Source organism: Zalophus californianus, chromosome 5 (genome assembly GCF_009762305.2).
Source record: "Zalophus californianus isolate mZalCal1 chromosome 5, mZalCal1.pri.v2, whole genome shotgun sequence".
Lineage (NCBI taxonomy): Eukaryota > Metazoa > Chordata > Mammalia > Carnivora > Otariidae > Zalophus > Zalophus californianus.
In genome coordinates, this window is record NC_045599.1 from 120988053 (window position 1) to 121011237 (window position 23185).

The 23185-nt window shown below is 36.4% G+C and overlaps 1 long non-coding RNA gene across 2 annotated transcripts; it reads left to right on the top strand.

Annotated features, from left to right (window-relative positions):
• Positions 1–310: 310 nt before the first annotated feature.
• On the top strand, positions 311–17885 carry LOC113929783. 2 transcript variants are annotated; one of them, XR_003522325.1, is made up of 3 exons: positions 311–590; positions 4230–4360; positions 17062–17885. It is a non-coding gene; the product is annotated as an uncharacterized LOC113929783 (long non-coding RNA). The 2 variants fall into 2 exon arrangements; XR_003522324.1 differs by lacking the exon at positions 311–590 and adding an exon at positions 3976–4109.
• Positions 17886–23185: the final 5300 nt, after the last annotated feature.

Consider the following 23185-nt stretch of genomic DNA (forward strand, 5'->3'; position numbering starts at 1 on the left):
AGCATCATTATTTTGATTTCACATATCACGCAGCTGAAGCTTAGTGAAGTTAAGTAAGTTTTCCACAATCACAAAGCTTTTAAGTGAAAGCTTTTAAGTGAAAGCTTGGGTTCTCAATTCAGGTTTCCCGATTTTCAATTCAAGCTCTGTTGCTCCCGCGTTGTTACATAATGTACTACATGTTGTGTAAGACCCTTTCCATGTGCAAGACACACTGCTGGAATTCAAAGGGGAAGAAAGAAGCATGGTTTCTAGTCTCCAACACCTTACTACCTAATAGAAAAAACGGGACACAGAAAAACTGTCTAAGGGTACAGGTCACGTTTAAAATGCCAAGTCAGTAGTGTAGACTGAAAATGCTTTAAAGTTGAGAGGACAGAACATTATCTGTGAGCAGAGGTGACTTGTGGAAGGATGATCTGGTTATCAAGGAAGGAACTGGGGAAGCGAGGATGGCACCGTGGCTGCCCTGGGGAGAAGAGGAGAGTGAATCAAGAAGCAGAAGTGACACTAAACCAGCTTCAATTCTCTTCTTCAATCTGCGTGGAGATTCACTCATCCTCTTTGTAATCTAAGCTCTCCAGTCGTAAGTAAGTAACCGTGTCGAATTTGTAGCTTTTTGTTTTGGCTTGTGTGTGTGTGTTGCTCATCAGAGAGAATTACAGTTATTGTACACCTTTCTCCTTCATTACCTGAGATGATGAATTTCCTCCATTGATTAATTTATCACCCAGCCACGTATGTGTGGGCCTCTGATGAGCCGAACACTGGCACCGACACAGCCCTGAGTACACAAAGCGTAACAGGCGTTCATGGCCCTGCAAGGGCCTACTCTCTTTCTTTTTTTTTTTTAAGATTTTATTTCTTTATTTGACAGAGAGAGACACAGCAAGAGCAGGAACACAAGCAGGGGGAGTGGGAGAGGGGGAAGCAGGTTTCCCCGCTGAGCAGGGAGCCCAATGCAGGGCTCAATCCCAGGAACCTGGGATCATGACCTGAGCCAAAGGCAGACGCTTAACGACTGAGCCACCCAGGCGCCCCTTGGTGCCTACTTTCCAGACAGAGAGACTACATGTAAAATGCTAACAATTATTTCCATAATGATAGATATGAAAACTCAGCATTTATGAAGTAAAAGAGAAGCACCTACCCTGCATAAATGCGGATATCATATAAGGAGGAGCCTGGTAAGGATAAACTGAAATTACCAAGCAAAGAAGGGAGGACAGGAAATTTCAGGCAGAGGAGGCTACATGGCCACAGTTAAGGGTGCAAGGAAAGGCCAGTGTGCTGGTGATTGCTAACAATTTGGTACTTTTGCAGATCACAGGTAAAAGGAAAAAGGGAGATGGAGTTAGGGAGACAGGAAATAACAGATTAAGTTGGGTTTTGTCAGCTATTTAAAAAAACTTGAACTTTGTACAGACAATGGAGATGCACAAGAGTTTAAATCACAGGCATAGGTAAATGTAATTAGTAACATCATATCTATATTATACCGCACTCTACTATACTATACGTTACTAAGTCCACAAAACATTTTGTCAGATTTTAAGGGAAAATATTTTTTTAAATAAACAATATGAACCTTATCGACTTTATGCAAATTTCTACATCAGTGCCTTAACTTTTACCTTATTAATGGGAAATTTAGGAGAAATTTAGAAGAGCGTGATTTAATGCCCTCAATATGACAGATGATTTCTGTTTTCCCTCTACCAAGACTTGGGTTTGACTTGTTTATGTCATAGGAGGACTATAATGCAGAAAGTGACTGTAAAGGTCTATGGGATATTGTTCAATGGCTTATCTAGAAAAGGAAGGGTGAATATATCCCTATAGGATGAAGATATCCCTTGGGGATATAATTTAAAGAGGACCAAAATTTTTTTCAACTTCTGTAAATACTCCTTTCTATTTAACAACAAAAAAAATCAAATAAAACAAAATCGCATATGAAAAAAATCTTTGCATTTTTTTTGCTTCATTGTTAGCTTTTAAAATTTTTATTTATAAATCAAGAAATGTATTTTCCTAAAAACTATGACTAGTCCAGTTGCCTGATCTTGGGACTAGGAATTATAAACTGAGCCCTGTTCCTGTAGATGATTTTCTGTTTAGTATTATAAAAAGTCTTTCTGTGACTCAGCTCCAGTTAGAATTAGGTTATGGGGTTTCCCAGGTTTCTTGATGAAAGAAATGGAGAGATTGCCACACTTCTTAAATGTAATCTATCTTAGAGGTGTGAAAGCCCTGGAATCAAAGAATTTAGAATTTAAGGATAGGACTTAACACGTTATCTGAGTCAGTATTCCCTCGTGATTATTTACCCAAGGTCCAGCACAGCAATGTTCTGTGTACAGTTACACTAAGAGTTTGCAGAAGACCATAGAATGGGCTAGTTGGTCTAGGTGGGAAGCAAGGATCGCACATGTAAAAGGCAGCTCTAAGAAAGGGTCAGAAAAGGGGGCATTCTGAAGGCCATGGACCTTGAATGAAGATGGTTCCTTATGGGACGGGGGAAAATGGCACCTCTTCGGGTGTGATGTTAATAACGTTACCTCTAGACTCTGCCTGCTTGGCGTTATTTCCCTCAAGTTGGCCATCGTGTCAGCCCTACCTAGAGTCTGAATCAAAATCCCAATTAATAAAACTTTTTTGTTGTTGTTTTTAGTTTAATGGTAATGACAGCAACATGGCATGATTAGTTTTAATCCCTATTCTCTGCCCATCAGACATTACTACCTGGGCATGGCTCATTTCCTCACTGAGCCCACACTCAGCCTTAGAATTTGTCACAGTCTAGTACTCTGGGCAGCCACTGCCAATGGACTTAGACTTAGCCCATCAGATACAATTTCTTTGCCATCCCCAGATTAGAATTAAAGGTATGTATATTGGTTCCAAAAGAACTCTGTTACACTGGAAAGCTGGTGTGATATTCTTGTTGAAAACATTCCTTTTAGTTGAATACTCAGTTTTCACTTAAGCCTACTCAGACAAGTATTTCTGCAGTTGCCTGAGAGATGGTGTCAAATGCTTTATTCTGTACCCTTGCTCTGAAAGCTCTTATTCCAATAGGCTGACTTTCTTTGGTGTTACTTTTCCCTGTGCTAATTACTTTCATCATCCTACCCACAGGGAGGTAGATTATTAACACTGGTATATAAATTTTTAAAAACCTCAATTTGTAAAATAAGCAACAAGAGCTCTGCCCTTTGCCCTGGATTTCTATAAGGTGCCTGGTTAAATATGGCCTGTGTGTGTTCTGGTTTCCTTATTTGGTTGTAGAGGGCAGAGACCTCACTTTTCATGATTCACCCTGCATATTTCTGACTCTTGCCACAGGGCAAGAGTGAAGCCACTGCTTTTGTGAATCCTCTGCATAATTTCGGATAAGATGAATTTGTACACCCCCCACTCCATGTTTGGTTGTTGAAGCTCTCTCCATGTGGCTGCCATAGTCCTCTATGGGGGTGTGGGTAGAGGAAAAGTGGTTCATTGATTTAGTCAACAAATATATACTGAATGCTCACTATGAGCCAGGCTCTATACTAGAGACGGTGTTTGTTGTGGTTGGTCAGATAGAAATGATTCCTGGCTTCACGGAGCACACGATTCAGAAGATGGAACAAGCAATAAACAGAGATAAATGACATACTAGCATAGTGAGATAAATGCTTTGAAGGACAAGAACATAAGAACTATAAGAGAATGTGTCTAGAGAATCCATTTATATTGGGTGATTGATGAAAACACCTATGAAGAAGTAACCTTGAAATGGAAGTCTGAGGATAAGTGGTTAGTCATGAGGGGTGAGGATAAGTGTTCCAGACAGGGGGAGAAGTGTGAGTGTAGGCCCTGAGGTGGCATTTGATGTGAACAATGACCCCAACTCCCCTGTGAGGACCTAATCTGGCTCTCAAATAGCCACAGTAGCTTTGGCAGACAAATACAAATTCCAGTCCAGGAGAGAGGGAGGCCACCTTCTGACCAGGGTCTCATATAAGAAAGATTTTCCATTTTACTGGGAGAGATATGCCTGTTAATTGATTTATGAAGATCTCAGAGCAATATGCATGGGCCAGGAATCAGGTTTTATATTCATGGTAAAAATTTAAACATTTGGCACTGCCATTTGGGAAGGTCTGCACTGCAAAGGCCAAAGTCAAGACTGGAATGCTGGCTCCCCGTGCCCTCTTAACAGTTTGGTATCCTTGCTGCTGTAGGTCAAATGATTTTCCATCACTCTGGCCTTTGGGAACTAAGGTGCCAGATTCTCTGAGAGAGCATTGTCCTGATAAAGGAAAAACATGAAGGCACTGGATGTTTTAACTGTGGAACATAAGAGAGAACAGAGGTAATGTTGTGTTTTGGTTTTTTTCCTTCAGTTTGCTTTGCTTTTTAGACCAGATTGTTTGGACACTGAAAGTCATGTTTTTGTACTTCTTTTGTGGCATTTTGACTGCCACAAAAGAGCCAGAAAAACTAGTCCAGAGCCAGAAAAACTAAAATATAAATAAATCCAGACAGTCTCTTAGAAGCAGTTAAATTAGTCCTCTATTTAAAAAATTTTTTTCTTTTCTAAGTAACTATTACTTGAGCTGAAATTTAGCTTACCAGATCTGCCTCATTTGAAAGTTTTCTGAAACAGAATATTTGGCAGAGTTTCTTCCTATATTAAAATTAATCACATAATATGAGGAAGGGCAAAAACTTCTTCCAGTCTCTATGGAGTGAAGGGAAACAAAAAGGGGAGTTAATTGCCTAACAATTCACCTAAAAAGCCTCTCATAATTGTTCTACATTTCTCCAAAACAAACATAACAAAGGTTTTTTTTTTTTCTAATAGCTTAAGAAAGACAAGACAAACAAGAGAGCAAGACAAACAATTCCCTTATTTTTCCAGAAGGAAAACAAGTGGCAAGGCACACTCACTTGCCTTGCATCCACTACTCTCCTTTTTGCTTTACTCACTGAACTCAAAAATTAAATGAGTTAATATCCACCAAGCCCCCCAAAATTTTGGGTCCATAAGATCTCCTCTACAAGTATGTATGAAATTTTTTTAAAAAGAGAGAGAAATTGAAAACTCATAGGAAAGAGAATGAAGAAGGCAAAAGAGGAGAAGCAAGCAGAGGGAAACTGGAGAATTCTGAAATGCTCAGAATACATAAAATGAAGTTAAATTCTTACAGAATGCCTCAAGAACCTATACAATATCTTCTTAAACTCCAGTTAAAGTACTAGAGACTCTCAAACAGATAAATTCTATAAAAAGCAAAGTGAAGGTAAACTCTATAAGTTTCTAACTTATAGATGTCATGAGCTTGTACCCTGAAACATATTCTTTTCATTATAAAAAGTGCCTAAAACTTCTTGGTTTTGAGTATCTAATAGATACTGAGCTAGCCCTCCCCCAGTATACAAACAGGAAGCTGGACAACAGTCTGTGAAAGACTGCAATCTCTGAAAGGAGAGAAACTGACAAGGGAAGCCTCATATTAACCCTACCTCGCTGCTTGAGAATTTCTGTACTGAAGCCAGTGAAATGGAATTAGCAGAGCAAGACGGTCCTGCTGACTTGAGGAAGCTGAAGTGGCTGGAATCTGCAGGGCAGGCACCAGAGAAGAGGGGACTGTACAGAGAGGCACTCCAGAAGTTTTCATGGAGATTGGGCTGGGGATTTCTGCACAAGTCCTTGACCAAGGGCTGTGCTTGATATGAGCAAGATAAGCTGGGTGAGGCTTACCAAAGGGTGGAGAATAAAACAGATACTTCTAGTAGCCCAGCAGTGCTAGGGACTTTGGAGTCCCGGCCCAGCAGGAGTGGAAAGACAGCTACAACACCTTGTTAACAACACAGTCACTTAGCTGAGACACCAGAAATTCTGCGATGGGTTGTGTAAATGAAATTCTATTGTTTAAGGTTATTGCATTTCTGAACTGGGAGTTGTGAAGTACGAAATGGTTCAGTATTGACTATAAATAGACTTGGATAAGTTCAGACATAGGTATATATATTTTTAAAGATTTTATTTATTTATTTGGCAGAAAGAGACACAGCGAGAGAGGGAACACAAGCAGGGGGAGTGGGAGAGGGAGAAGCAGGCTTCCTGCTGAGCAGGGAGCCCGATGTGGGGCTCGAACCCAGGGCCTTGGGATCATGACCTGAGCTGAAGGCAGACGCTTAACGACTGAGCCACCCAGGGGCCCCCAGACATATATTATTAACCCTAGAGCAACCACTAAAAAATAATAAAAACAGATAATAGGTAATAATTCAACAAAGGAAATAAAATGTTAAATGAAAAAAATTGCATAAATACAAAAGAACATAGAAAAGAAACAAAAGAGAAACAAAATGGACAAACGAAAAACAAATATCAAGATGATAGATATAAACCAAATTATATCAATAATTACGTCAAACATTAATGGTCTAAACACTCCAATTAAAAGGCAGAAATTGTCAGACTGTATAAAAAAAGGCAAAATCAAATTAGATTTCTGCCTAAAAGAGACAAGTTTTAAATTTAAAGATATCAATTTGATTTTTCAAAAATAATTTGTCTTTTTTATTCTCTTTAAGATACATACATACATACATACATTTAAAGACACAAATATATAGAAGGCAGGAGGAAACTGGGTGGTTATATTAATACCAAAGTAGACATCAAGACCAAGAGTTTTAAGAAGGACAGAGTACCATTTAATAATGATAAAATGGAATTATTAGGAAAAATCAACAATCTTAAATATGTATACTTCAAACAACAGAGCTTTAAATTTCATGAAGCAAAAATTGGCAGATCTAGAGATAGCGATCAACAGTATAAATTTAGCAAGTTTGTAGGGTAGGAAGTCATTATACAAAATGATTCCATTTCTGTATCAGCAAACAGTTGAAAAATGCAATAAAATGCTACTTACAGTTACACACAAAACATAAAGTACTTAGGAATAAATTTTATAAAAAATTACAAAATATTACCATTAACTATATTTTTATTTAAAAATCTAGAAAATATTACTGAGAGAATTAATAAAGATCTAAATAGATATACCTGGTTCATGGATTGGAGCACTTAATATCATTAGGCTATACATTTTCCCCAAATCGATTTATAGATTCAAAACAATTCAAATAAGAATTTCAGAGACTTTTTAAATAGAAATTGACATGCTGATCCCAAAACGTATATGAAAATGCAAAGGGCCTTAAGATGCTTAATCAATTCTGAAAAAAAAGAAAAGTAAGTTGAAGGGTTTATACAACTTGATTTTAATACTTAACATAAAGCTATAAAACCAAGTAGCTTCATATTGGAGATAAGGGCTTACAGTCCGAGTTGTAATTGATGAATTGTGAAGTCTCAGTATGGACAACTTTGAGAATTAAAAAGCCAGGAAGACTCAGTTATAAGTAGGCAGCCACAGTTTTGTGAGATTTACCTCCTGGAGCTTGACCAGGTTCTCCTGGTAAATATCAAAGAAAAATCTCCTCAAGCTTCTGGCAGAGGGAAGGGAAAAGGAAACATTTGGAAATATGCCAGAGCACTTTGTTCCTAACAAGGCCTGCCCTCAGGAGAAACTAGTTAATTAATCAGAGCCTAAGTGAAGTGGAGGAAGGGAAATATCCCAACTCCAGCCCATTTTAGCCATCCCACCTAAGAGGGGGAGAAAAAAACAGGAACAACGTGTGAAGCTCATAGTCCTGAACAATTTCACTTCTAGAAATTTTTCCTGAGGATATGTCTCTACATATAAAAGGAAAGTGGATATTATTCAATATTATGTGCTTATATTTATTTATTTTTAAAGTTTTATTTATTCATTTGAGAGAGAGACAGAGAGCACGAGCAGGGGAGAGAGGCAGAGGCAGAGGGAGAAGCAGACTCGCCCCTGAGCGGGGAGCCCGACGCGGGGCTCGATCCCAGGATCCTGGGATCAGGACCCGAGCCGAAGGCAGACACCCAACCATCTGAGCCACCCAGGCGCTGTGTCTCAGAAAATGACTGGTTGGCTCTGTTTCTGTACCTAAATCAGAACTGAATTTCTACACATAGAATGAAGTGTTGAAGAAGGTATTAGCCCTTTAACGATAAATTTTCTTTACAAAGTGGTTTTAGTGTGAAATTAAGATAGGAAACATTTTTTTTTAAAAAAAGACATTGTTCTTTACAGTCCATCTCATTTCTTATGAAATAAAGTGATTTTATTTAAATGTAGTTCCACTGTCATTCCTGAAAAATGTGCTCTTCAGTCATAGCACCAGTAAAAATATATATATATTTTATATATATAAATTATATATTATAAAAATATATATAAATTATATTATAAATAAATATATATATATATGGAAGTTCAAAGGAGGGAGAAATGGTTGAGGCAAATTTTTCAACTGATCTCGTCAAGCCGTCTCACATGTTACCGTTTCCCAGGCTACATTTTTTTCAAAAAAACCTGATACATACTGAAATTTTGAAGAAAATTGGGTAATAAAGATCATTTGTTAAGAATCTGAACTGAAATAAACTTGTTTTTAAGAGTTCCACTATGTAAGTCACAACTTGAAACATTTCTAGTTAAGGACAGTATCTCGGAGTTCCAATAATTGATGTCATAAGTAGCTGAGTAATTCTCAAGTTAATGCAGGGGTGATGTAAGGATTGTTAGCCTATATAATATTCAAGATTACTTTTAAATTTCAATGTTTTATCCTGGTTTTTAAGATTTAAGAGGTGGTCTGTAATGGATTCAAATGTTTCATTTGTAGTATAATGAAATGTTTACAGAAAGATGACATTTTCTGGATGTCTGGGGGGCTCAGCTGGTTAAGCATCTGCTTTCAGCTCAGGTCAAGATCCTGGAGTCCTGGGATAGAGTCCCACATGGGGGTCCCTGATCAGCAGGGAGTCTGCTTCTCCCTTTGCCTTTCACCCTGCTTGTGCTCTCCCTTGCTTCTTGCTCACTCTCTCTCTCTCTCAAATAAATAAATAAAAAATCTTTAAAAAAAAGAAAGATAACTTTTTCATTAAAATATTTTTAGAAAAAAAAGCAAATTCTAAAACTGAATAAGAAGAGAAACAAATGAATCTAATCTTACTGCCTATTAAATTGATAATATAGCCATTCAGGAAGCGGAATTAATTCAAGCACCTTTGGAAATAGTTTCTTAATTATAAAGTCCTAGTGGGACCAATTCTAAGAGGAAAGGCAATGTTAACCTTTACCTAATAGGTTTATTGTTAGTTGTAATACTATTTTAATTCTTAAACTGTTGAATTTATGACATAAGATGACAAATAGGTAAATATATTACTATAGGAAATCAAAATTCTTACTATGAGAGAAAAAATACAAATATAACATTTAAAAAGCTCGGAAAAAATGATGTAATGCTAAATTTGAACTAGAAATATCAACATGAATTCATTTTAAAAGTATACTTCCTAGTTCTGTCCATTAGAATAGCCTAGAAACAATGGTACGCCAGTAACAGGGAAAATACAAATTACTCAGATATTAGTTTTTAAATACCACTCCCTAATAAAAGGAACTGAGCATTTGGAGAATTGGCTGATTCCGGATAGGGGACAGGAAAAATCTACAGTGAGCGTGGGGTAGCTTCTTGATCCAGGAAGCAAAGGACTACTCGAAGACTAATGGGGGTAATATCAAAAGGACAGAGGAACATTCTGAAAGGGGCTCCTCTTGGCCAAATTTGATATAGCTGGAGCATCAGAAAGTATAGAGATAGTATATTATAATCCATTAAATTTTAAAATCACTCATGAATCTACTATGATATTCAAAAGGGATAGGAATGGGGGAGGAGTGGCTCATCTTTTGAGAAAAATTCCAGTTAATAGATAGGATTAGCCATTTTGCCATCTCCAGGGTAATAGCTTATCTAGGTAATATCATCAAAGAATGCTAAAATTGGGATGTGGGTTTGTAGGAAACAGGATACTCACACAGCTGCAAAGTATCATTCATAGATCATTTACTAGATATAACTTTTTTTATTCAAGTATAATTAACATACGGTATTATATTAGTTTCAGGTGTACAATATCATGATTCAACAATTCTATACATTAGTGCTTATTAGATATAATTTTAAATAAAAAGAGCTAATGCTCATCACCTTAACCAAGTAATTAATTTAGCATTAATAGTAGTAGTCCAATCTGGCATTCGTTATATGTCCTTTGATGTTATGCATTAAGTATACAATATCTCCTATAAATTCATCTTGTCAGAAATGTTCAACCTGAATCTAAACATGAGAAAGCAATTAGACCAATCCAAAATGTTGGACATTCTACAACTGGCCTGTACTTTTTATTTTAAGTCAGTATCATGAAAAACAAAACCAAAAAGCAGGAGGACAATTCTAAACTAAAATTAAAAAGACAAAAACAGCTGAATAATTTTTACAACTGGGTTGAATCTTTGAGAAAAAATTAGATGTCATAATGGAATTATGGTTCTTTTTAAAAAAATCCCCTTAACCTTAATGAGACTAAAAGTGCAACTTACTTTTAAGTAGTTTGGGAGAGAATGAGAAGAGAGAAAGAGAGAGGAAAGGCATGAGACAGAGAGAGACAGTGCAAATGCAGCAAATTGGTGAATGTAGGCAAAGTGTATTTGAATGTTCATTGTACTAGTCTTCCCACATTTTTGTAAATTTGAGCATTTTCCAAATAAAGAGTTGGAGAAAAGTAAAACAAGTACTTGCCTTGAAAATGTAGCCTTACTATTTGACTAAATTGCTATTGTCTGTGGAATAATGAAAACCAAAAGTCATGATAGATATAACTGTAACTTTGTTTCATGCATTATTTGGGATATGTATAGCATCCTTGCTGACTTACTGGCACGCACTGCCCTCAGAAGCAACCAACGCACATTTGGGGGCCAGTTTGGGCTATGTATGACATTCCCATAGCCATGCTGTCAGGTCTTCATGGAACATGTGGAAGCCTCTGCTGGGCTTTCCCAGAAAGGAGTGGAGCCCAGCAATCTGTTCTGTTCTAGTGCTGATTTTGGCTTCTATTCCAAAAAAATCAAGAAGACTATTAATTATTCACCATGTGAAGGTGGTAGAAAGAGCAGATGGGATGAAGAGCTTCCTGCCAACACCAGAATTCCAGAGCCAAATGCCTTAGGGTGTTGAAAGTGCTTTGAGGCACTTTAGGAAATGGCCCTAATACAGGAGGGACAATCCAGTCCATGATTTTCCAGAAATGTTTTTGAATGTTGGTGGATTCAAAACCACACTCCTTCTCAGTGCTTTAATGGGCTGTTAAATGTCTCCCTTTCATCTCAACCAAATAGACTAAATCAAAACTATAGGTTTGCATGTATGTTGGGGAGGAGTTGTGAGTTCCCTAATAGTGACAGGTATTTCCAAATGGTGAGGCTTATATTAGTGTTGTGAGACAGAAGGGCCTGGAATTGATGCCAGGAAGGTGGAGAAAATCTCCCTCTTGTTGGTGATGCATATTCTTTCTCATAAAGATCCCTCACTAGATTCTTTCCATGTACAAAAAGTCCTCATTGTCCAAGAATTGGTTCTTCAAAAGGCCACTTAAAGTGAATTCACTTTTAGGGAGGTGGGCAGGGATGGGCTAAATGGGTGATGGGTATTAAGGAGGGCACTTGGTGTGATGAGCCCTGGGTGTTATATGTATGTGATGAATCACTAAATTCTACTCCTGAAACCAACATTACAGTGTATGTTAACTAGAATTTAAAAACTTAAAATAAAAAATAGATGAATGGATAAAGAAGATGTGAGATATATGTATATACATGCATATATGTATACATATATATACATATATATGGTGGAATATTATTCAACCATAAAAAAGAATAAAATCTTGTCGTTTCCAACAATGTGGATGGAGCTAGAGAGCATTATGCTAACAGAAATAAGTAATCAGAGAAAGACAAATGCCATATGATTTCACTCATATATGGAAATAAAACAAATGAGCAAAGGGAAAAGAGAGAGAGAGACAAACCAAGAAACAGACTGTTTTATTTTTTATTTTTTAGAGAGAGAGAGAGAGAGAGAGAGAGCATATGAGTGGGGGGAGGGGCAGATGGAGAGGGAGAGAATCTCAAGCAGAATCCCTGCTGAGCAGGGTTTGATCCCACAACCCTGAGATCATGACCTGAGCCAAAACCAAGCACCCCCCCTTTTTTATTCAGACTCTTAATTATAGAGAACAAATTTATGGTTACTGGAGGGGAGGTGGGTGGTGGGATGGGTTAAATAGGTAATGGGGGTTAATGAGTGCACTTGTGATAAGCACCAGGTGATGTATGGAATTGTTGAATCACTATATTGTACACCTGAAACTAATATAACAATGTAAAAATAAATAAATAAATAAATAAATAAGTGAATTCACTTTCAAAAGGGGACCAGAGTTACTTGTTAAATTATGGAAAAAAGTTTTATAGAACCTTATCTTGAAATAAGGTTATTTAACAAAATTTAAGAATAAACTGTTGATTTTGTAGGCTTTTCCCTAAAACCAGCACAATGGAATACCCTTCCACTGTATGTTTGATTTCTTAGATATAACACTCAAGCACACACACACACACAAAAAGGTTCATGACGTGTACTTCATGGAAACTAAAAATTTTCGCTCTTTAAAAGACAATATTAAGAAAATGAAAATAAAAACACAGCCATCAACTGGTAGGAAATATTTGTAAAACACATATTTGATAAAGGACTTGTGTCCCAGATATATATATCAGAAAAAAACTCAACAGAAAACAAGGAAACAATGTCTTTGAATGACACATTGGACCAGATGGACATAATGGATATATATGGAACATTCCATCCCAAAACAACAGAATACACATTCTTTTCAAGAGCACATGGAACATTCTCCAGAATAAATCACATATTAGGCCACAAAACAAGCTTCAGTAAATTTAAGAAGGTCAAAATCATACCATACATCTTTTCTGATCAAAACAGTTTTTTCACAAGGAAAATAAAACAGAAAAAAATGCAAACACATGGGCACTAAATGACATGATACTAAATAAGTAGGGGTCAATTAAGTCAATCAAAGAAAAAATTTAAAAAATATACAGAGACAAATGGAAATGAAAACACAACAGTCCATAATCCTTAGGACACAGCAAAGGCAGTTCTAAGAGGGAAGTAGATAGATACAAGCCTACCATAAGAAACAAGGAAAAGCTCAAATAAACAATATAACCTTATACCTAAAGAAAGTAGAAAGAGAAGAACAAAGCCTAAGATGGGTAGAAGAAAGGAAACAAAGATCAGAGCAGAAATAAGTGACAGAAACTAAAAACAAACAAACAAACAAACAAAAACCCAGTAAAACCAAGAACTTGTTCTTTTGAAAAGGTAAACAAACTTGACCAACACTTAACCAGACTCATCAAGAAAAAAAAGAGAAAGGACCCAAATAAATAAAATCAGAAATGAGAGAGAAGTAACAACGGACACCACAGAAATACAAAGAATTGTAAGATAATACAATGGAAAATTATAGGCCAACAAATTGGACAATCTAGAAGAAATGGATAAATTCCTAGAAACACACAATCTTCCAAAACAGAACCAGAAAGAAATAGAAAATCTGAACAAACTGATTACAAGAACAAATTGAATCAGTAGTCAGGAAACTATCAAAAAATGAAAATCTAGGTGAATTCTACCAAACACTTAATGAAGAGTTAATATCTATTCTTCTCAAACTATTCCAAAAAAATGGAAGAGGAAAGAAAGCTTCCAAATATATTCGATGAGGCCAACATTACCCTGATAGCAAAACCAGACAAAGACACCACACACACACACACACACACACACACACACACACACGCACACACACAAATTACAGGCCAATATGCCTGATGAATATAGATGCAAAAATCCTCAACAAAATATTAGCCAACCACATTCAACTATATATTAAAAAGGCCATTCACTACAATCAGGTAGAGTTTATTCCAGGGATGCAAGGATGGTTCAGTATGTGCAAATCAGTGTGATACACCACAAGAACAAACAAAAGATGAAAATCGTATCATTTCAATAGATGCAGAAAGACCATTTGACAAAGTACAGCATCCATTCACCATAAAAACTTTCAACAAAGTGGGGTTAGGGGGAACATATCTCAACATAATAAAGGCCATAAATAAAAAACCCACAGTTAAAACCATACTCAATGGTAAAAAACAGAGTTTTTCCTTTAAGATTAGGAACAAGAGAAGGATGTCCACTCTGGCCAATTTTATTTGACATCACACTGGAAGTTCTAGCCACAGCAATCAGACCAGAAAAAGAAATAAAAGCTATCCATATTGGTAAAGAAGTTAAACTGTCACTATGTGCACATGACATGATGCTATACATAGAAAATCCTAAAGACTCCTTTAAAAAACTAAGAGAAGTAATAAATAAGTAAACTTGCCTGATACAAAGTTAATACCCCCAAATTGGTAGTGTTTCTATATACTAATGATGAAGTGGCTGAAAGAGAAATTAAGAAAACAACACCATTTACAAGTACACCAAAAAGAATAAAATACCTAGAAATAAACTTAATCAACGATGTGAAAGACCAGTACTCTGAAAACTATAAAACACTGATGAAAGAAATTGAAGATGACACAAATGGAAAGATATTCCATGCTCCTGGATTGGGAAAATATTGTTAAAATGTCCACATTATCCAAAGCAATCTACAGATTCAATCCCTATCAAAATACCAACAGCATTTTTCAGAAAACCAGGACAAATAATAGTACAATTTGTATGGAATCATGAAAGACCCTAAATAGCCAAAACAATCTTGAGAAAGAACAAAGCTGGATGTATCACAATTCCAGATTTCAAGACGTACTACAAGCTAGAGTAATCAAAAGAGAATGGTGCTGGCACAAAAATAGACACATAGTCCAAAAGAACAAAATAGACAACCTAGAAATAAACCCATGCTTATTTGGTCAATTAATCTATGACAAAGGAGGCTAGAATATACAGTAGGGAAAAGACAGTCTTTTCAATAAATGGTGCTGGGAAAACTGGATAGCTACATGGAAAAGACTAAAACTGCACCACTTTTTAACATTATACACAAAAGTAAACTCAGAATGGATAAGACCTAAATGTGAAACCTGAAACCATAAAAATCCTAGAAGAGAACACAGGTAGTAATTTCTCTGACACTAGCTGTAGTGACATTTGTCTAGATAAGTCTCCGAAGGCAAGGGAAACAAAAGCAAAAATATTGGGACTGTGCCAAAATAAAAAGCTTTTGCACAGCAAAGGAAACCATCAACAGAACAAAAAGATAACCTGCTGATTGGGAAAAGATAATTGCAAGTAACATATTTGATATGGGGTTAATATCTGAAGTAAAACAAAAAACAAAAAACTTCTCCAACTCAGTACCAGAAAACAAAACAAAACAAAAACAAAAACAAAAACCAATTCAATTTAAAAATGAGCAGAGGACCTAAATAGACATTTTTTTTTCCAAAGAAGATATACACATGGCCAACAGACACATGAAAAGATGCTCAACATCACTAATCATTAGGGAAATGCAAATCCAAATCATGATGAGATATCACCTTAAACCTGTTAGAACAGCTAAAATAGAAAAGACAAAAAATAACAAACATTGGTAAGGATGTGGAGCAAAAGGAACCCCAATACACTGTTGGGGGGGATGTAAATTGGTATAGCCACTAGGAAAATAGAATGGAGTTTCTCCAAAAATTAAAAATAGAAATACCAGATGATCCAATAATTCCACTATTGGGCACTTAACCAACAGAAACAAAAACACTAATTCAAAAAGATATGTTTTTGAACTCCTATATTATTGCAGCATTATTTACAATAGCCAACATATGGCTGCAACTTAAGTGTCCATCAGTAGATGATAGATAAAGAAGATACACTATACACACACAGACATATAAACACAATGGAGTATATTATCCAGCCATAAAAAAGATGCTATTGTGCCATTTGAGACGTATGGATGGACCTAGAGGATATGCTGAGTGAAATAAGTCATACTGAGAAAGACAAATGCCATATGATTCCACTCATAAGTGGAATCTAAAAAAAAAAATAATAAGCAAAAGCAAGCCTATAAATACAGAGAACAAATTGATGGTTGCCAGAGCGGCATGCGGGGGTTGAGCAAAACGGTTAAAGGGGAGCTTTAGCTTAGCTTCCAGTTAAGGAATGAATAAGTCACAGGAATAAAAGACACAGCATAAAGAATGTAATCAATGATATTGTAATAGCAATGCATCAGGACAGATGGGAGCTACAGTTGTGAACATAGCATAATGCATAAACCTGTCATATCACTAAGTTGTATACCTGAAACTAATGTAACATTGTGTGTCAACTATACTCAAATAAAAAAAGAAATGAATAATAAAAAAACCCTCAATTTTTAAATGGGCAAATATAGCACATGCTCATTGTCAAATATTTGGATATCACAGATACATGAAGTAAAAAGCAGAATTTGCCTATAATCCTACAACTTGGAGATAATTACTGCTACATAAGATCTTAAATGGCATGTCCTTCCATGTTTTTTGAGTAAATATGTCATGTATGTTCTATTTTTATACTGTTTTACAATCTGCTTCTTTTACTCTTTTATATATATACATATATATAAAATATTGAGCATGTTTCTGTATACTTTGATATTTGCAAACATGATTTTCAATAACTATAATGGAGAGGTCATAATTTACTCATCCAATTTTGTATCATTGGACATGTATATCATTTCAATTTTACAGTATTATACGATTTACACAATTGTAACATGTACTGCTGTACATAAGTCTCTAGGTAATTATGATTTCACAAATATGACATTAGATTCTACCAAAAACTATCTACATTTTAATGAATTTTGTTTTTATATATAGGAAATATATCTTAATTCACTAAACTCAATGCTTTTTTTTCCTGCATTTTGTATTTCTACAGAAACCCAACAAATGGAGTTGTTGGTGCAGATTTCCACAGATGAAGTTGTCTGGGTGCAGCCAATGCTTTCAGTCAAGAAACAAGGTGGAATGTGAATTTGTAGAAATTGCAGGTTTACTAAGATTTAGGTGGCAAGTTTGTGAAAAAGAGTTCTGGAAAAGCAAGAAAAAAATTTCTATTCAAATTCTCATGTCTACTGGGGTAATGGAGGCATCGAGCATTTTATTTTCCATCTCTATTAACACAACTCAAAACATCTATACTTTATTGTTGTTGCTTTTTTGTTCTCTGAAACATCTTAATGAGAGGCCAGCAGTGAGTTCAAGTTTTTCAATGCCAAGTTGAGAATGCCACACCTCACATAACAATTTCCCTTGGAAATTAAGAACAATCCAAGTTTTTCAAAACCCCAAAGTATCTTTTTTATTCTTTGAAACTCCATGCTTTACCACAGTGCAAGTCTCATTAGGTTTTTAATAAAATATTTGTCAGTTGTTTTCTAATCAAGAAGATTCTGTTCTTTTCACATCAAGGAATCACTTAGGAGACAAACAACAACATATAATAATTAGATTTGATTGAATATAATTGACTTGAATGTTAATGAAACAGTGCCTCCAATATGTTTTATTTCACTTCAATTTTGATGACACTTAAGCAGTTGTCTTGCTTCCCCCAACCTGCCACCACTATTTCTCCCTGCCATCGCATTTGACATTGTTCCTGTGCTTATCAACATTGTTTGTCTGAAAGCCTTTTAATCAGCTGTGGGTGAAGTTGCAGAGGAGCTCTCAGCTCTTCCAGCTCTCACCTCCCATGTTAGTTGCCAAGGGAACCATTTCACTGAGTCAACAATAAAAGACTCATCAAATTTGGTTGTTTTTTTCTTTTGCTATGATAAGAGCCACTGAAATGTCCTCTTGCATCAGACCACATGTGTCAATCTCTTCCACTTCTTTGCATAAGATCTGAAAGCAATCTTTAAATATTTATAGTGAGGGATGAAAGAGGGAGGTTTGACAAGCTAGTGTTGTGAAAGCTGAGATCAGTGCCATAGAAACAATATGTTTTCTGAAAGGAAAATTTAAAATTTTATCTTGAGATATTTGGACAGAATTTTCAGCTGTATGTCCTGTTTGATTGGAGTGGGATGGATAGGTCTGTATTTTATTCTGACCAGTCTTTTGAAACATCAGGAGGGCAAATGATGAGCCTGCCCTTTAAGGCAGGACAGGATCTAAAACTGCCTTTGCTTCTATAGTACTCTTGTCCACTGGCACAAATAAACTCTCAACAAATGTAGAGAATTTCTCACTAATGGCTGCTGCCAACTTACAGAAGTTCTTCTGTACTGTTTTAAAATATCCAGTCAAGTTACTGTCTGGAAAAATCTAGAGGCTGGTGAGGAAGAGTCTCTGCAGGCTTTCTACTCAATACACCCTGCCCTTACCTCTTTTGAGTTGTAAGCAATAAAGCTCCATGAACACAGGAGAAGGAAGTCCCCTTGAAGAGAAAGAATGGTCCCACAGCCCCTTGAGGGAGTTTGGGGTGAGAGAAAAATGTTCTGCCTATGCACCCTCATTTTCAATCTTTTATGCAAAAAATATGAAGTTAAAATGGGCATTGTGGGGAATTTTCCTTGGAGAAAATGAAAACAATGTCCTAGGATAGCCGAGCTGAACAGAAGGGTAGATAGAGTAGGGTCTGGAATGGGAAGGGCCAGCCCCACTCTTTTTACCCAGGTTTCTATGTGGTAGAGGGAAGTGGTCTGCTTGTTTTTACTATATTTTTGTACCAGTTGAGCCACCTGCCCAGCTTCTCAGTTTTGACTGTTCCTCAAATTGTGGTCATTTATTACCTGCATCATCATCACCTGAGGCTCATAAAATAACTGCAGTGTCCTAGGCTGGACCCCAGATCTGTTGAATCAATCTGAGGATGGAGGCCAACAGCCATACACTTAACAATTACCCCAGGTGATTCTTATTTATATAATGCATAAAGACTAATGCAAGAGAGTCTGTGATAGTGGTAAAAAGGGAGAGGGCACAGGGCAATCTTCTCAGAACCCAAATTCTAAATATGGATGAGCTTTTTGGGATGGGAGGGTCCATAATATACCTAAAGTTGTTTGAGAATTTTTGTGTGAAAGCGTGTCTACATACATCTTTCTGGTGAAGGGCTTTGGATCTTCAATCAGATTCCCCAAGGAATGCATGACTCTCTCCAAAATGTTAAGAGCCACTTGTTTGTGGAATGCTTGAGTTGATGTCAGGAATAGTGGCAAGTATCTCCAAAATAAAATGTCTTGAATAATCTCCCACTCTCATTCCTTCCTTTTCCTCCCCTGCAACACTTGCCCCAATGTGGATATTGAAATTGTCCAGATTCATCAAAATCTCAATTACCAAATCTATTTGGTTTGTAATCAAACAAAATGATACAGTGAGTATTTTAATGGCTTTCTTTTTTGGACCAAATGGTTAACTCAAACCAGAAAACAAAAGGTTAATTTTGTCCTCTGCCCACATTACAAAAACAAAATCAGTGTTGATGCAGTCACTCCACTTCTCCAAAAACCAAAGTGGTTTCTGAGAAATCCCTCACCACTTTGGAGAGTGAACGACTAGAACACTCATGATTAGAGAAATCAGATTAATTGGCCCACAGTATGATGTGAGAGTGTGTTCTTTAATGACGATAGCTGTGCAAAGTGGATGCACACAGCGCTCATCCGGAATTGTTCAGGGGACTAAGGCCAGTTTCTCAAAATGTGCTTAGAAAATGGCATGACCAGAGTTATCTTGGGAAACCTGATAAGATGCCGATCCCCTGTACTCATCTAGACCTTAAGAATCAGAATCACTAGTGATGGGTCCAGAAAATTGGCAGATAGGACAAGTATTGAGGAAATTGGTAACTATGAAACATTAAAAAATTTGAGAGTTCTCTGGGTAACATTTCTCCTGAATCATCTTTACATAAGGATAAAAGTTACGGTACAGAGAAGCCAGTGCTTTTGAGACCAGCACCTGAAGCACATTGTCAATAAATAACAAAATGGCACCCAGTCTCTCCCCACAGGGGATTTTAATCCTGTCCAGATGTTTATTTTGGAAGGATGAGAATTGGAAAATGATTGCATAATCATAAAAATTCTGTCCTGAATGCAATTAAGAAGCTTATTACACCATTGTGTTAGATATCTTAAAACTTCATTATTCTATATTTGAAAACCCCAATGAGTATCTCCTCCACTCAACCAAAAGGGCTCATCCTAAGTATGAAATGATAAATTTCAAAATTATAGGGCAATTAATATCTCACCTCTAAGACTCTCTGACTGATAAAGTATGTTCAGACCTGAGCCTGTCCATCTCCTGGTATAGGCAGGCTTGGGGACGGGCGAGGACTTCACATATTGTGGTTTTACTGCTTTCAGAAGGGTGTGTCTGTGAGACCAGGGAATCCATTCCCAATTTGGTCAGTCCCAAGAGAAACAAAACATTTCTGTTTATTCTTTTCCTTTTATTAGTCTCTGAAATTGTCACTGCTTAGAGCTCAGGCTGAGATGATTCTTGAATGTTCATTGTTTCCACACCAAAGCATTTCTAAGGAAGTTGGGAATAGATCTATAGCCATAAATAACATAATTCATTTGTCATCAGATAATTAGTGAGAATGTTTGCTATGTCTTCTTGTATATTTTTGCTCTCTCCCAATGTCTATGCAAAAGAGAGACCTGCCTCCTGAAAATAAAGTTATATTTTAACATTTCCGTCTTTTTTAAAAAGAAAGAAAAAGAGTGTTAAAGCAAGGCACTAAATTTACTAGGAGGTATAAGCAGATCAGTAGATACAAAGTGATGTCAGAGAGCTATGTCCACCACTGCCTGCTGCCATAAACTTCCATGGAAAGAATTTCACAGGAGGGTTTGCTGAAAGACCTTTTCACTAGTCTCCCCACCTAAGTTAATGAGGTAATTTACACTGCTCCCATGAAGTTCTGAGCTATTAGAGCTGATATGGGCAGCAACTCTGACTTGTTATTTATTGTGGACAGAACAGTGCCCCCCACCCAAATGCCCACATCCTAATTCAGAGTCTGTGAATATGTTACTGTATATAGCAGGGAAATTAATGTTGCAATTAGAATTAAGGTTGTTAATCAGCTGATGTTAAGAAAGGGAGATTATCCTAGATTATTCAGATGAGCTCAATGTAACCAGAAGGGTCCTTAAAAGCAGAAGAGGGAGGCAGAAGAGTATGAGAATATTCAGTGTGAGGACTTGACATGCCATGCTGGCTTTGAAGATGGAAAGAGGCTATGAGCCAAGGGATGTGGGCAGCCTCTAGAAGATGTTAAAGGTAAGGAAACGAATTCTTTCCTAGATGCTCCACAATGTACCACAGTCCTCCCAACACCTTGATTTTAGTCAGTGAGACCCATTTCAGACTTCTGACCTACAGAATTACGAGACAGGAAATCTGCGTTTTGGTAAGCCACTAAGCTTGTGGTAATGTGTTATAGCAGCATTGGCAAAACTAATATATTCATCTAAGTATTTATATCTCTTTTAACTTTTCAGAACAAAGTAAATTTTTAGTACTTAAAAAAACTAATCCGGATTTTTCTTCAAATTGAGGGAACTTTCAATTTCCTATTTCACTTTAATTATCCCTAACATCTGAGCAATGCTTGACCTATCGTAGTCATATTAGACACTTATGATGATCATCATGATATAATAATAGAGAATCTTGAGCACTGAGAGGGCTTCAGCTTCTGGGGAGATATTAATGTTCAGGTCTGGGCTTATGATTTTAACAGCCCTAGATATCTTAGAGGAAAGTAGGGTATGGGATGGAAAAGATGCTCAATCAGGAGAAAGTTCATCTTCTAGCATCTGCTATGAAGAGAACCTGTTTTGATTGTATTCACATCACACAAAACTACTCACCAATATCTAAATTTTGATAATGTGCAGGTCTTCTCAGGCATTATACACAGGATGATAACATTTATAGATTTAACTTCTTATTCTGTTGCTTTTTTCTAAGTGAAGAACCTAGTGGGGATTCTATTCTCTTCCTTACCCACCAGCTGTCCTTCTCAATTAATTGCTGCTTATGTTCAGAAGAGCTGGTTTAAGAACTGTTCTTTTTCAACACTATCTCCTACTGGCTATAATAATCATCATATTCTCCACCCTAAAACAGTCAAATGCTGTTTCTTTGAGAATGAAAATTCTTTTCATTTCCTTCATTCTATAAAAATGTAACATTTTAAATGCATTAAGCATTCTGTCCTTCCCACTCTGAAAATCAGCAAAGCAACTTTTTGTAGGACTTAAGATTTTAGAACAGATTCCAAAACAATGTCTTTAAAAACTAGAGATGGTAACTAACATTTATGTAGTACCTAATATATGCCAGGTAATTTTGCACATTATCACATTTGATACCCATAATAACCCTATACATTCCATATGATGTCTATTTTTCACATAACGAAACAGCAGCTAAGAGAAATCTTACAATTTTCCAAATATCATGTAGATGGTAAATAGTATAGCTGGGAATTTAAGACCAGGTCTGTCTGATTCTCTTTCCTGTTCTTTCCACAATGGCCTGCTGTTTTACAGCTAAACAGTGAAATATGAAAGTGAAGTTGATACCTTTATTGCAGGGACTGATGTAAAATATATAATATTTATTTACCAATTTTTTACTAGACTTTATTTTTTATAGTAGTTTTAGGCTTAGAGAAAAACTGCATAGATTATATAGAGAATTCCTATTTACCCCCTTCTGCTGCCTCCCCCCAACACATAGTTTCTCCCATTATTAACTGTGTATTAGTGTGCATTTGTTACAATTTATGAGCTAAATTTGATATTAATATTAACTAATTCCATTGTTTACTCTAGCTTTCCCTCTTTGTGCCTATAGTTTAGTGGGTTTTGACAAATGCAAAATGTCATGTATCCACCATCTGTATAACAGTATCATACAAAATAATTTCACTGCCCTAAAAATGCCACCTATTCATCCCTCACTCCCTCCCATTGAACCTCTGGCAACCACTCATCTTCTCATTTTCTCTATAGTTTTGCCTGTTCCAG